Genomic DNA, 13,249 nt, shown 5'->3' on the forward strand with positions numbered 1-13,249 from the left:
ATGCTGTGGTGGTGCTGAGTGATGCTGTGGTGGTGCTGAGTGATGCTGTGGTGGTGCTGAGTGGTGCTGTGGTGGTGCTGAGTCGTGCTGTGTTGGTGCTGAGTGGTGCTGAGTGGTGCTGTGGTGGTGCTGAGTGATACTGGGGTGGCGCTGAGTGATAATCTGTTGGTGCTGAGTGATGCTGGGGTAGCGCTGAGTGGTGCTGTGGTGGTGCTGAGTGATACTGGGGTGGCGCTGAGTGATGCTGTGGTGGTGCTGAGTGGTGCTGTGGTGGTGTGGTGGTGCTGAGTGCTGAGTGATGCTGGGGTGGCGCTGAGTGATGCTGTGGTGGTGCTGAGTGGTGCTGAGTGATGCTGTGGTGGTGCTGAGTGGTGCTGTGGTGGTGCCGAGTGATAATGTGGTGGTGCTGAGTGATGCTGTGGTGGTGCTGAGTGATGCTGTGGTGGCGCTGAGTGATGCTGTGGTGGCGTTGAGTGATGCTGTGGTAGCGCTGAGTGATGCTGTGGTGGCGCTGAGTGATGCTGTGGTGGCGCTGAGTGCTGCTGTGGTGGTGCTGAGTGGTGCTGTGGTGGTGCTGAGTGGTGCTGTGGTGGTGCTGAGTGATAATGTGGTGGTGCTGAGTGGTGTTGCTGAGTGGTGCTGTGTTGGTGCTGAGTGGTCCTTTGGTGGTGCTGAGTGATAATGTGGTGGTGCTGAGTGATAATGTGGTGGTGCTGAGTGATGCTGGGGTAGCGCTGAGTGGTGCTGTGGTGGTGCTGAGTGATGATGGGGTGGTGCTGAGTGATGCTGTGGTGGTGCTGTGGTGGTGCTGAGTGATGCTGTGGTGGTGCTGAGTGATGCTGTGGTGGTGCTGAGTGGTGCTGAGTGGTGCTGTGGTGGTGCTGTGTTGGTGCTGAGTGGTGCTGTGGTGGTGCTGAGTGATAATGTGGTGGTGCTGAGTGATGCTGGGGTAGCGCTGAGTGGTGCTGTTGTGGTGCTGAGTGATGCTGGGGTGGCGCTGAGTGATGCTGTGGTGGTGCTGAGTGGTGCTGTGGTGGTGCTGAGTGCTGAGTGATGCTGGGGTGGCGCTGAGTGATGCTGTGGTGGTGCTGAGTGGTGCTGTGGTGGTGCTGTGTTGGTGCTGAGTGATGCTGTGGTGGTGCCGAGTGATAATGTGGTGGTGCTGAGTGATGCTGTGGTGGTGCTGAGTGATGCTGTGGTGGCGCTGAGTGATGCTGTGGTGGCGTTGAGTGATGCCGTGGTAGCGCTGAGTGATGCTGTGGTGGCGCTGAGTGATGCTGTGGTGGCGCTGAGTGATGCTGTGGTGGTGCTGAGTGATGCTGGGGTGGCACTGGGTGGTGCTGAGTGATAATGTGGTGGTGCTGAGTGATAATGTGGTGGTGCTGAGTGATAATGTGGTGGTGCTGAGTGATGCCGGGGTAGCGCTGAGTGATGATGTGGTGATGCAGAGGGCAGAAAGGCACAAAAAATGAGTCTAACAGAGGGCAGAAGGGCAGAAAAACAAGGGAAAAACTAGTCTAACAGAGGGCAGAAGGGCACAAAAAACGAGTTTAAAAGGGGGCAGAAAGGCACAAAAAATTAGTGTAATAGAGGGCAGAAAGGCACAAAAATCGAGTCTAACAGAGGGCACAAAAGCACAAAAACGATTCTAACAGAGGGCATAAGGGCAGAAAAACAAGGGAAAACAAGGGAAAACAAGGGAAAAACGAGTCTAACAGAGGGCAGAAAGGCACAAAAAAACGAGTCTAACAGAGGGCAGAAAGGCACAAAAAACGAGTCTAACAGAGGGCAGAAAGGCACAAAAACAAGGGAAAAACGAGTCTAACAGAGGGCTGAAAGGCACAAAAAAACGCGGAGATGTGAAAGAGGATCAAAAATTTAAAAAAAAGTACACTGGGAGGCCGTGGGCAGCGCAACAGCAGGGGTGAATAATTAGGGGGGGAGGAGAAATGCGAGACACGGCCTGGCGGCCGTGATAGTGAAAGTACGGCCAGCTGTGGGCAGCAACAGCAGGGGTGAATAATTAGGGGGGAGGAGAAATGCCTGAGGCCGAGCGCACGCTGGGGGAAGCTTCAGATGCCTGTGGGAGGGAGGCTGATGGCTTTGATGTGGACGCGCTTCCGCCCCAGTGCACCACACGAACTGTAGGAAATCCGCGATGGTTTCAGACCTTGGTTTGGCCTCTATACTCTCGTCCTATTATCCCTTGCGGGATTAATAGGACGAGACCTAAAAATGTAGATAGATTTACTCGCAGAGGTTGTGAGTAGGGTATACAAAGTTTTTCCACTTCTGTCAAGTTTTTAGACATTGCCAATTTTTGCACTTAACAAAGTTTGTTAGGCTTTCAGGGTTACCTTCACTCGAGTCTCCTCAGAATAGCTAGATACTTTTCTACTATTCAAAGTCAGCCAAGCTGCAAAAAAGATGCAGATTTTTCCTCCGCAAAGCGGGTCAATGAACAATTGCACATCGCAGGAGAATTCCGTTTCCTGCAAAGTGCACCTCACGCAGAACCATTTTGTTAGAGTTAAATAAGCACATATACAACAAATTAGTGAAAATGTCACTAACAAACGTGATGGTGCAAGACTTGCTAGGGGTTTTGAAGGCAAGGAGATCTTACAAAGTTTAGAAGTCATGTGACACGGACAATAGGGCTAGTAGTGATACGGAGAAGGAAGCACAGGGCCCCAGTGGCCACTACTCCAGTCTCTACAACGCACTCAAAGAAACTGAACCCAAAGCCCCATCAACAACTGGGCAAGGCAGATAATTCATTACAGAACACCCTGGGTCTTATACAAAAGAGAGAGAGAGGAGTGAGTCAACCACAGGAATGACAAAACCAGTAAGGAGTTCAGAGATAACATTTTGGCAACAAAGATTACCAAATTCAAGAAGGATCTAGCAAAGTTTACAATGGAGAAGGTATATCCATATACCAGTGAGAATTATGTTCCACCAGTGTACAACCAGCAAGGCAGGAGACCAGGTTCAAACTACTCTACCTCTGGGAGTGATGGGAATTCCACTTACTCTGACTCCTCTGCTAACAATCAATGGAGGGGTGGGAATCGTCGATCGCGAAGACCAAGAAGAGGAAACCAGTTTCAACAACCTCCTCCACCACAGTGGTGGCCACCTGGTCCATATGATTTTGCTCATCCACCGTTTCCAGGACAAATGTATCCCTACCAATCATTTAACTACCCACAACAGCAGCATTTTTTAGGCCAGGGCCAACGCCGCTCCAGAGGCAAGAGACGACCAACACAGGCCAATGTACACTGGAGCCCTCCACCGTCGTCACGAACCCGGAGCAACCAACAAGAATCGGCTCCACCGGGACCGAGTACGGCGCGAGTCTAATTGTCAATCTGAGCCAACGCGTCTTGACAACAGATGAGACCCAGGTTCTAGAGAAAGGACTTGGATTTGTGCCTACACATAAAGGCGATGCTTTCGAGACCAGACTCGAGTTGGCTGCCTTCTTTCGAAAAATTAGACTGCGTGCCTTTTTCAGAGAAGAGACGACCAAGGATGATGACCAGGCCAAGGATAAGAATACCGGTCTACGTAATAAGTCCACATTCAATCCGCCGCAAAGTCTCACTCCACCTGAGGTTTTGACCTTTGAAAGAGCAGTACTCAATGACACAGAACGGATCTTCCACACTACCCATCAACAATACAATAATCTCTCAAAACGTGAACACCTAGCACTATCAACTCTGTCCAATGACAAGTCAATTGTCATCAAACCCGCCGACAAGGGGGGAGCGACCGTGATTCTTGATACAGACACATACGACAATGAGTGCAAGAGACAACTGGACAATAAGAAATTCTATCGTCCTCTGAGAATGGACCCCACTCATAGACTCAGCGCTCTTATCAAGAGAATAGTGGAAGAAGCCAAAGAGGAGGATTGGATTACAGATCAAGAGGCAGCGTATCTGGTTACCACACACCCGGTGGTTCCTTATTTTTACATCTTACCCAAGATACACAAAGGAGTTATACCTCCTCCAGGAAGGCCCATTATCTCGGGGATAGGCTCCCTATTGGAACCCTTGTCGACATTTGTGGATTGTTTCTTGAAACCCCTAGTAAAACAAATGCCAACATACATTCAGGACACCAAAGATCTATTACGTCTACTAACGACCATGCAGTATGATGAAGACCAGGATTTCCTTGTGTCTTTCGACGTAGAGTCCTTGTATACATGTATACCTCAGGATGAAACTCTCTCTGTGATAGAAACACTCCTGCTACAGACTGATTTGGACAGCATGACTCCGATCAGCTTTATTATGGCATGTGCTTCCATAGCCATGAAAGAGAACTTTTTTCAGTTTGGTAAAGACCTGTTTCTCCAAGTATCTGGCACATCCATGGGCAGTGTTTTCGCTCCATCGTTGGCGAACCTGTACGTTCATCATTTTGAGCAGACTCATATACTTTGCAACACTAACCCATATCTGAGCCATATTGTGACTTAGAAACGTTACATAGATGACGTCCTAGTCATTTGGAGAGGTACAGCTGAGACTATAAAAGAATTTCACCAGTGGTTGAACCATCGGAACCAATTCCTGAATTTTACCTGTGAATTCTCCAAAGAAAATCTCCCATTTCTGGATGTTAACATCTACTCTCAGAATGGGCATCTGAGTACTGAACTATATAGAAAACCAATGGCGAGGAACTCATTACTACATTTTCAGAGTTATCACCCCCAGGCACTTTGCGAAAATCTGCCCTTTGGACAGTTTCTGAGAGTTCGGCGGAACTGTTCTGATAGTGCAAAATACAAAGAACATGCATCGGCACTCTCTGTACAATTGCAGGAACGGCAGTACCCGAAGAAAACAATCAAAACCTCATTGAAAAGAGCGTCTAACAATAATAGAGACGCACTACTGGAACCCAGATTAATATCTAATGATGAAACAGATACACAAAGGATGACATGCGTAACCACCTTCTCAGGACATTCAAATGCCGTGAAGAAGAGTATCCTAAAACATTGGAAGATGCTGGTAATCAGAGGGAAGACATTACCCCCTGAATGTCAAAGATCGGTTGGTACACACGAGACCCCGTGAACCCAAGCAGGACCCCACAGAACCAGGAATATGGGGAATGCCACCTGTGACGGGTCACTTCCCATGTGGCAACTGTTCGGTTTGCCCACTGACCAGTCATACCACTGAGGTAGACATAGGGACAGCCAGGCCCTGGACTCTAAACAAACACACAAACTGCAACACTGAGAGGGTCATCTACCTCATCACTTGTCCCTGTAAAAAGAGATATATAGGGATGACATCTAGAAAGATCAAGGTGAGGATTTCCGAACACCGCAGTACCATTCGGTGCAAGAAAAGTGCCACCAAACTAACTAATCATTATATAAAGGCAGGACACTCGGATACAGAACTACACTGGGTGATTCTAGAGAAACCATTTATTCCCACTCACATCACGGATATTCAAAAATTTCTCCTACAGAGCGAACAGCGCTGGGTGTTTCGATTACATACAGATGTGGATGGGCTCAACGAAGAGATTCCGTGGTTGGCATTACAATAAATGAAACCATCATATCGCAGAAAATACCGCTTCCTAGATACATCTACGCGGTATCTGAGCAACATCAACCATGGTGATATTGACATGTAGCAATCACCTATGTAGAACATTGCCATGTTGCGAGTAGGGGAGGTAATCTGTCATTTGTCCCTCGGCTGAGGAATAACAATTCCTGATGCAATCTCACGAATCCTGACAATTACTCTAAAAAATAACACTTGTTATAGAGAGACGTTCCAGAACCTACTATAGACTACGTAGGTTGCCTTTGTTCAATATCTTCTCCAGTTGCTTAATTTATTTAATACTCATTACTCACCACTCAATCTCATTTCTGACAAACAGCATTATTCACAGACTGTAGGTTAACATCAGGTAAAATCCCTACACACTAGAAGGAGAGTGAGTGAAGTTAATGGGTATTTACTCTAAGATGAAGATTTCATAATAATAAATAAGTAATGGTGAACACCTTATTAATCATAAAAATCTCTGTTCCACCCTTGTAGATGTTGCCCATACTCCCACAGCGAGTTGACATCGATACATCATGAATAATAGTGAGACACAACCCAAGGCATGTATAGAACAGTGACACGGACTCGGGCACGCTCAGTACTATGTTTCTTTACTGAGCATGTCCGTTGTATAGCGTCTGGTGCCTTGCACATGCGCAATCTGGGCCGGGCATACCAGGTGCAGTGTATGTCGCCGCGTGCATTCGCGGTACTAACGTAGCAACGCAGGCATAGCCGCGGACGCCAGTTGTGAAGAGGACCCCGCGACGCGGGAAGGCCTGCCGATCTCCTTTAAAAAACATTACAGAAGGAAGCGTCGGTACCCCCGGTCACTACTCCTTATGGCCCGGGGTACCGACGGATAGGTGAGTCTCCTGTACAAGGGATACCTAGATTCTGTTATTTGAGCAGGCGAACGCTTTACAAGAGATACCTAGAGTTGTTATTTGAGCAGGCGAATGCTGGATCATTAGTGAGAACTGGATGCCCCATTAGAGATCTAGCCAAGATTTAGCCTATACTTCTCTCTGCTTTAGATTGGGATTATTTGCTCTTTGTCTACAGCAGACTGCGTTTACTTACCTTTTTAATCAATAACAGCTTGCCTTAGACAGAGAGGATTATGTAACACCTAAAGGGGTGACGTGGGTAAACATATGTTTTTATGGAGTGAACACCACGGGACACCCCTTCACCAGTGGGGGCATAGATCAATGATGGGTACCCCATGTGGACTGGAACTGATGCGCTGTACCATCTGTTGGCCCTAGCCAGGGGCGAGTGCAGTAAATATAAGACGTTGTGGTCGTGATGTAGATACATCACTGACTATATGTTTTTCTGTCCTTATTTTAGAGCGGGCCCCCTTCCCTGAGTAGTGTGCCAGGTAGAGGTGAGGGCGACACCCAATTGTTATGGGTAAGTGATAAACCATTTTTGAGTGTCACCACATAATTAGAAATGCGCAAGCGTTCTTTGACGCTAGTACAGAGTGAGAAAGAGTGAGTGCAATTCATGGAGCATTGTTTGACATATACATGATGTTTTTTTATCTATTGCAGGTTCCGGTTAATGTATCCTTAACCACTTAATTTGGACATTACCGGTGGAGTATTTGAACATTATTTTTGCACTATTATACTTTTCACTTTTTTTGTAGCAGCAGCTGTACTTGTCTATAGCTTGGTCCTGAAGAATGCCCCGATACAGTTAGATCCTAGCGAGGACAGAAACATGTCGACCTTTTATACTGTTTGACGTCTTGGAAACAACAAGCGTCAGCACTCTGCTTTTTAATAATGGCAAGGGGACTTGATGAATAAAATTGTTATAAGTACTCCTTAGTCATTTTTAGAACACCACCTTTCACTTTATTTTGCGCTGCACATTTCACATTCTCTACCTATACCCTCCTGATCCTCTCACCTCCTTAAGTGAGTCTCTGGATGTGAGCAAGTACTATGTAGGGTGACCAGTCAACCCATAGTCTTCCTCTCTGTCAAGGTTTTTTCCGATCAATTTACAGATCGGTTTTCCTTGATGGGATAATACCTAAACCCAGATGATGAGACATCACACTGGGTGATTGATGGGTCTTGGTAGAAGGACGTCTCGCTCCCACTCGGAAGACTGGTACTCTAGTGTGTGCTTCGTCTGGTTGACTCACTCCTCTCTCTCTCTTTTGTATAAGACCCAGGGTGTTCTGTATTGAGTATACATGTTAACAGGGGATATTCACCCTGCTGGTCTATAAAATTATCCCTTAGACCCCCCAGTAAGATATTTGTCGTGATACAAGGCAGATAATTCACAGGTAGAGCCGAGTGGCGAGCCGAGCCGAGGGAGAAGGGTTATGTCAGCACTGCAGAGTACTTTAGAAATAGCATCTACTGGATATAAAACAGGCATCTTTAAGGGCAAGCATGTTCTTACAGAACATCTGTGTGTTTTAATTGTCATCCGATAATGGAGCCACGCCTATTCCGCACGGGTACTTAGCATGTTCAGCTGTGTATACTCTATTTATTCAACTCAAAACTACACGTCCCCAGAATGCAAATTGCTGCGAGTTAAACGCCAACACTGGCTTAAGGTGCCCGATGTGACATAGTGTCCCTTAACAGCAGTACTGGGGCATCGGCTATTTACTTTACAACCAGCAGGCACTGACGTATTACAAAGGATATAAGACACAAAATCCCACTGCCACCTCTTTCAAAATGAAGTCAGACACTTATTCAGACAGACTTTCATGTGCACTTTTGACACAAGAAAGCACAACATTCAACTAACTGTGTGCTCCACTGTTGATATGTGAGCAACCCCCCCCCCCCCCATGTGCTGCGGTGCTCAAAACAAAGCCCTAAATACATTCAGGAGGACGTTCACAGGTAGGTCCATTCCCACCTTCTCAAGAAGAAATCCAAAATAGTTAAAGGGCGGAGGAGCGTCGGACTTCTGCAACCACCACCTCTCCCAAACTACATTTTAGTGCCACATAGTAAAGAGTGGTGGGTTCCCGCCCTTGAAACAAAGCGCAGCATTTTCCAACAATCCCAAAGTGCGAAAGAGGTGGCAAAAATCAAACCCATTGCACCTTCGCCTCTTCCCCAGTCCCTCAGCCAAAATACCGACGAACGGAGCAATGCTTACCTCTTTCCCTCCGCGAATCTGCACATTGTCCGATGAAGCAGAGAACTCTTCCCCAGTCGGTGAAAACACAGGTGGAATGTTGTGATGCGCTGGAAAAAATACTAAGACAAATTGAGCATGTCTCCTTGGGTCGGTCGGATCCCAGATCCGGCCCAGAAATAGGTGTCGGAAGCAGGTTGTGCGGGATCCCCCTACTTTCCAGCACTGCCTGCCACCCATTCCCTGTTGCGTCCCCTCTCCCGCGCTTACTTCTTTGTTGCTCCCCTATTCCTCTCGGGCGTTAAAAGTCGTACTTTTAAAAAAAAACTGTTTTGGGAGGGTTCGGCAGGTCTCATTTGCTGTTGGGCCGCTTCACTTTCAAAGAGGCGCTTCTGCGCTAGTGAAAATCCATTTTTGTATTTATGGATCAAAGAGGCGTCTCCTATCTTGGATCAGTAAATTTTAAAAAAAGACGTGCGCGTGACGAAAACTGCCGTGGGGCGGGACTTCCGTTTCCTACGGAGTGGCTGGCTAGGAGAGGAGCGGTGGTGACGCGGGGCTCCCATGCCCGAGGGAGAGCCCTGCGGTGGCGGCTGAAGTCCGGAGTTGCGCCGATGCGGTAAGTGGGGCTTAGTTGTAGTGGGGGTGGCGGCAGGGGGGAGGTGGCAGCAGTGGGGGCTGGTGGCAGGGGGGGTGGCGGCGGGGTGTGCGTGTGTATGGGTGTAGCTGTGTGTGTAGCTGTGCGTGTGTATGTATATGTGTGAATGTGTGTCTGTTAGCTGTGCGTGTGTATATGTGGGGCTGTGTGTCTGTGTAAGTGCGTCCGGATGTGCCTGCGTGGGTGTATGTGTGTGTGTGTGTGTGTGTGTGTGTGTGCGCATGCGTGAGTGTGGCTGTGTCTGCGCGCGATTGAGAGAGGCTGTGAATGTGGGACAGGAAATATGCACAGGGCCAGGCGTGCGCGCCCACGAGGTCAAATCGCCAAGGAAAAGCGCGTAACCACCCCCCTGTCCTCCATTCCCGGCAAACCCACAACAATAGGTCTTTCGCTGGAGCAGCGCTTCGCGCTGCTAACACCAGCAAGACCTAAAAATGACCTACTACACCAATCTCAATCAGGTTTCAGAGCAGCACATACAATTGAATCTGCTCTATTACTGGCTACAGACACAATGAGACGATGTGCGGATGAGGGAAAGATTGCTGCAATTATCCTGTTGGACTTAAGCGCTGCCTTCAATACCGTCTCCCACGGGCTGCTCTTGCATAGACTAGGGGAATGTGGTGTAAAAGGTACTGCTCTACGTTGGATGGCATCTTACCTTTTGTCACGCAGTTTTCAAGTCTCCCAACAATCTCAACTATCAAAGAGTATCCCCTTGCCCCAGGGAGTTCCACAGGGATCAATCCTAAGTCCCACACTATTTATTCTATATGTGGGACCTCTGGCAGAGTTAGTGGAAAATAATAATGTTACCATTGTATTGTACACTGATGATACTCAGCTGATTGTGACACTATCCCAAAACAGTGAACAGGCAGGGCCCAATTTTGCCAGGTGCTTAGAAGGGGTAGCAGAATGGATCACCAATCACTGCTTAAAGCTGAACGGAAATTAAACAGAGGTAATGATTGTGGGCAAAGTACCAAATATATGGTCCTCTGCATGGTGGCCGCAAACATTAGGTCAAGTACCAACTCCCAAAACAGAAGTAAAATATTTGGGAGTATGGCTCGACCCTAAATTGTCTTTCGACACCCAAACACAGAAAGTAGTGGGTAAATATTTTGGTACTTTAAACATTTTGAGAAACATTCTGGACCTGCTACCACCCAAAGAAAGGAAAACCATAGTACATGCCCTGGTAACTTCCAAATTGGACTATGAGAATGTCCTCTATTTGGGAGCACCAAACAAAGGGCTAGCCAAATTACAGTTGGTACAAAATGCAGCAGCCCGGCTGGTTCTGAGTCTCCCTAGAAGAGCTTTGACAAAGAAAGCCCTGGCAGAACTGCATTGGCTGCCGGTGGAGAAAAGAGTACTATTCAAGTCAAAGTGCTCTTGCCATACAATTTTAGCAAAAGAAGGACCGCCATACTTGCACCCTTTAATAACACAATATATTCCTGGCCAGAATTTGTGATCTAAAGGAAGGGCATTGGTGACCGTTCGGAGAATACACAGTGCAAGAATGGGGGCACGGTCCTTCAGATACCTTGCAGCCAAGTCCTGGAACAGGCTCCCGGAAACCCTAAGAATGGAACCATGTGAACTGAAATTCTGAAAAAAATTAAAAACATGGTTATTCCCACCTGTATCCTAATGGACTGTGTGTAGGGTTCTCGTGTAACTCAGGGATGTTCCGCTGTATGTCTCATACTGGCGCGGGGACACGGCAGTGGTGTAACCATGCGCTTTAGATATGGATAAATAAATAAATGATGGCCTATTCTTTTGGAAGGATTTAACTGTGCGGTACAACACCTCAAACGTGAGTAAACGAGTGCATCATATTATTCACCATATACTTCCCATCTTTTATATTCTACAAACTATAATATTTTCCATCCGTGCACATGATGGCCATATTATCTTCAAAATATTCAGATGTGAGAAACTACTTTCTCTGGAACCATGCTCTCAAGGTCAACGATGGAAGAGATCAGTGGAGTTCCAACCTTCTGTTGCTTGGCTATGAAATCTTGATGTGAATCACATCATACCAGATTTGCAGCTCCATGGGGTCAGTCTATGGGAATCAAAGCTTTAGCAGTCCTGGATCAAACAGCATCACAGGAATGGAAGATGAAGTTTCCCACAGCACAAGTGGTAAGCTAGGTGATGGTGGTATTGGCGGTGGAGCTACAGGCTAGGCTACTGAGGCATGATGGGATGTAGAGCTGCTTGAAGTGCCTTAAGGATGATGGCGGAATCAGGGTGTAGAAGCCCCTGAGAAGATCCCAGAAAGAAGGCAGTACAGTTATCCTGTAGCAGGGAAACCTGTGATCAGGGACATATGTTGTACATTTCCTCTCCTCTCAACATGGCCCTCTGCTATCACTAAGCCTTTCTTCGTGTTCCTTCCCTCCCTTCCCTTACAGAATATCTGCAAGTATTCTATCACGTTATAGATTGTGTTTTCCTAGATTGTCAGTTGTTCATCTGGTCAGCAGTTGAAGTGTTCGCTCGGCTGTTCCTTCGAATAAATCTACGTTTCCTACCTTATTTATTTATTTGGACATTTTTAAAGCGCCTGGTGACGCCAGAAGGCGTGTCCCCGCGCTATGGTAAGTGATCAGTTGCCATCCCCCCCTTCCCGAGGATCTACCTGCTAAAAAGGTAAGTTTTTAATTTTTTTCTGAACAGGGCCTCTGATGGCTCAAGACGGAGGTCTAGGGGCAAGACATTCCAGCACTTGGGAGCAAGGTATCTGAAAGACCTCCCCCCCATCCGTGCCTTCCTAACTCTGGGCACCACAAGTAGTCCCGTCTGAGAGGACCGTAAATTGCGGGTAGTAATGAAGTCTCTGTGCTGCTTTCTCCTTTTACAACAATTTTGGCAACGATCTTCTGGAGCAGTGCTGACCAGACCAGTGAAGACGAGCTGTACACCACAATCCGGAGCCATATCCCGAGTCCAGCTTGTCCAGAGAACAGCTTCGATGAACACTAATTTATCCCCACCATACCTAGCTCATTCATGGATTTGGGCTCCTAAGACCCCTTCTCTTAGAAAAAAAGGTACAGGGTCCTTATGTTTTGTAAAGTGTGGCACCACCGTGGTCAAATTTTAAGAGCTCAAAGGTCGACCCACTGGGGCTCAGATTTTTATCCAAGTTCCTCCGAACAGTCTGTGGTAAATAAATAATTAATTACCGGTACTATTTTTCTATGCATTTAACTTGAAAAGGATAGCTCAATAAATAAGAGGCAGAATCCGTGGTATCTGAGTCATATAGGCTTTAATCAGATGGCTCGAGCCAATGGACCATCGGGTTCCATCACCTGCTAAGGTTCAGGAAGGGACAGACACAAGGAAAAAGGGAAGTCGCGTATAAAAAGGGACAGCTAATATCACATTAACATCATACAGTATATATAGTAAAACAGTATAATTGCATTGAATACAGTAGGCGTAACAAGTGACAAACGAAAGATAAGAACATATGGGCGTACAAGAACGCGTGCACAGGGCGTGCACGGAGACATGTGATGTAAACGTCACAGAAGTGTCATGAATGGGTGGATATATGGAGGGGGCTACCTGGGCAGCTGGAACCTTTAACCTACTGGTGCGCGCAAACGGGCCATGACGTGTAACTGAGGAGAGCTGGGGGCTCTGACTTCTAGCACTAGAAGAGGAGACTAAAGTCTGGGATGTCAGGACGACATGTACCTATAGCATATCTGATATCTTGTGTTTGGAGTACATGTTGCTTGAATCTAAAAGTCATCAGGGCAAAGGCTACTTATCACTAAGGCTGGTGCATGCATATATT

General features: G+C 47.2%; 1 protein-coding gene across 2 annotated transcripts in view; it reads right to left on the reverse strand.

Moving 5' to 3' along the window:
• The window catches only part of LOC144772711 (C-type lectin domain family 17, member A-like), a 147,897-nt gene that overhangs the window by 11,374 nt on the left and 123,274 nt on the right, over positions 1 to 13,249 (reverse strand). The gene's annotated exons all lie outside the window — the stretch shown is intronic.

The sequence above is a fragment of the Lissotriton helveticus genome, chromosome 1_1 (assembly GCF_964261635.1).
Source record: "Lissotriton helveticus chromosome 1_1, aLisHel1.1, whole genome shotgun sequence".
NCBI classification, from domain to species: domain Eukaryota; kingdom Metazoa; phylum Chordata; class Amphibia; order Caudata; family Salamandridae; genus Lissotriton; species Lissotriton helveticus.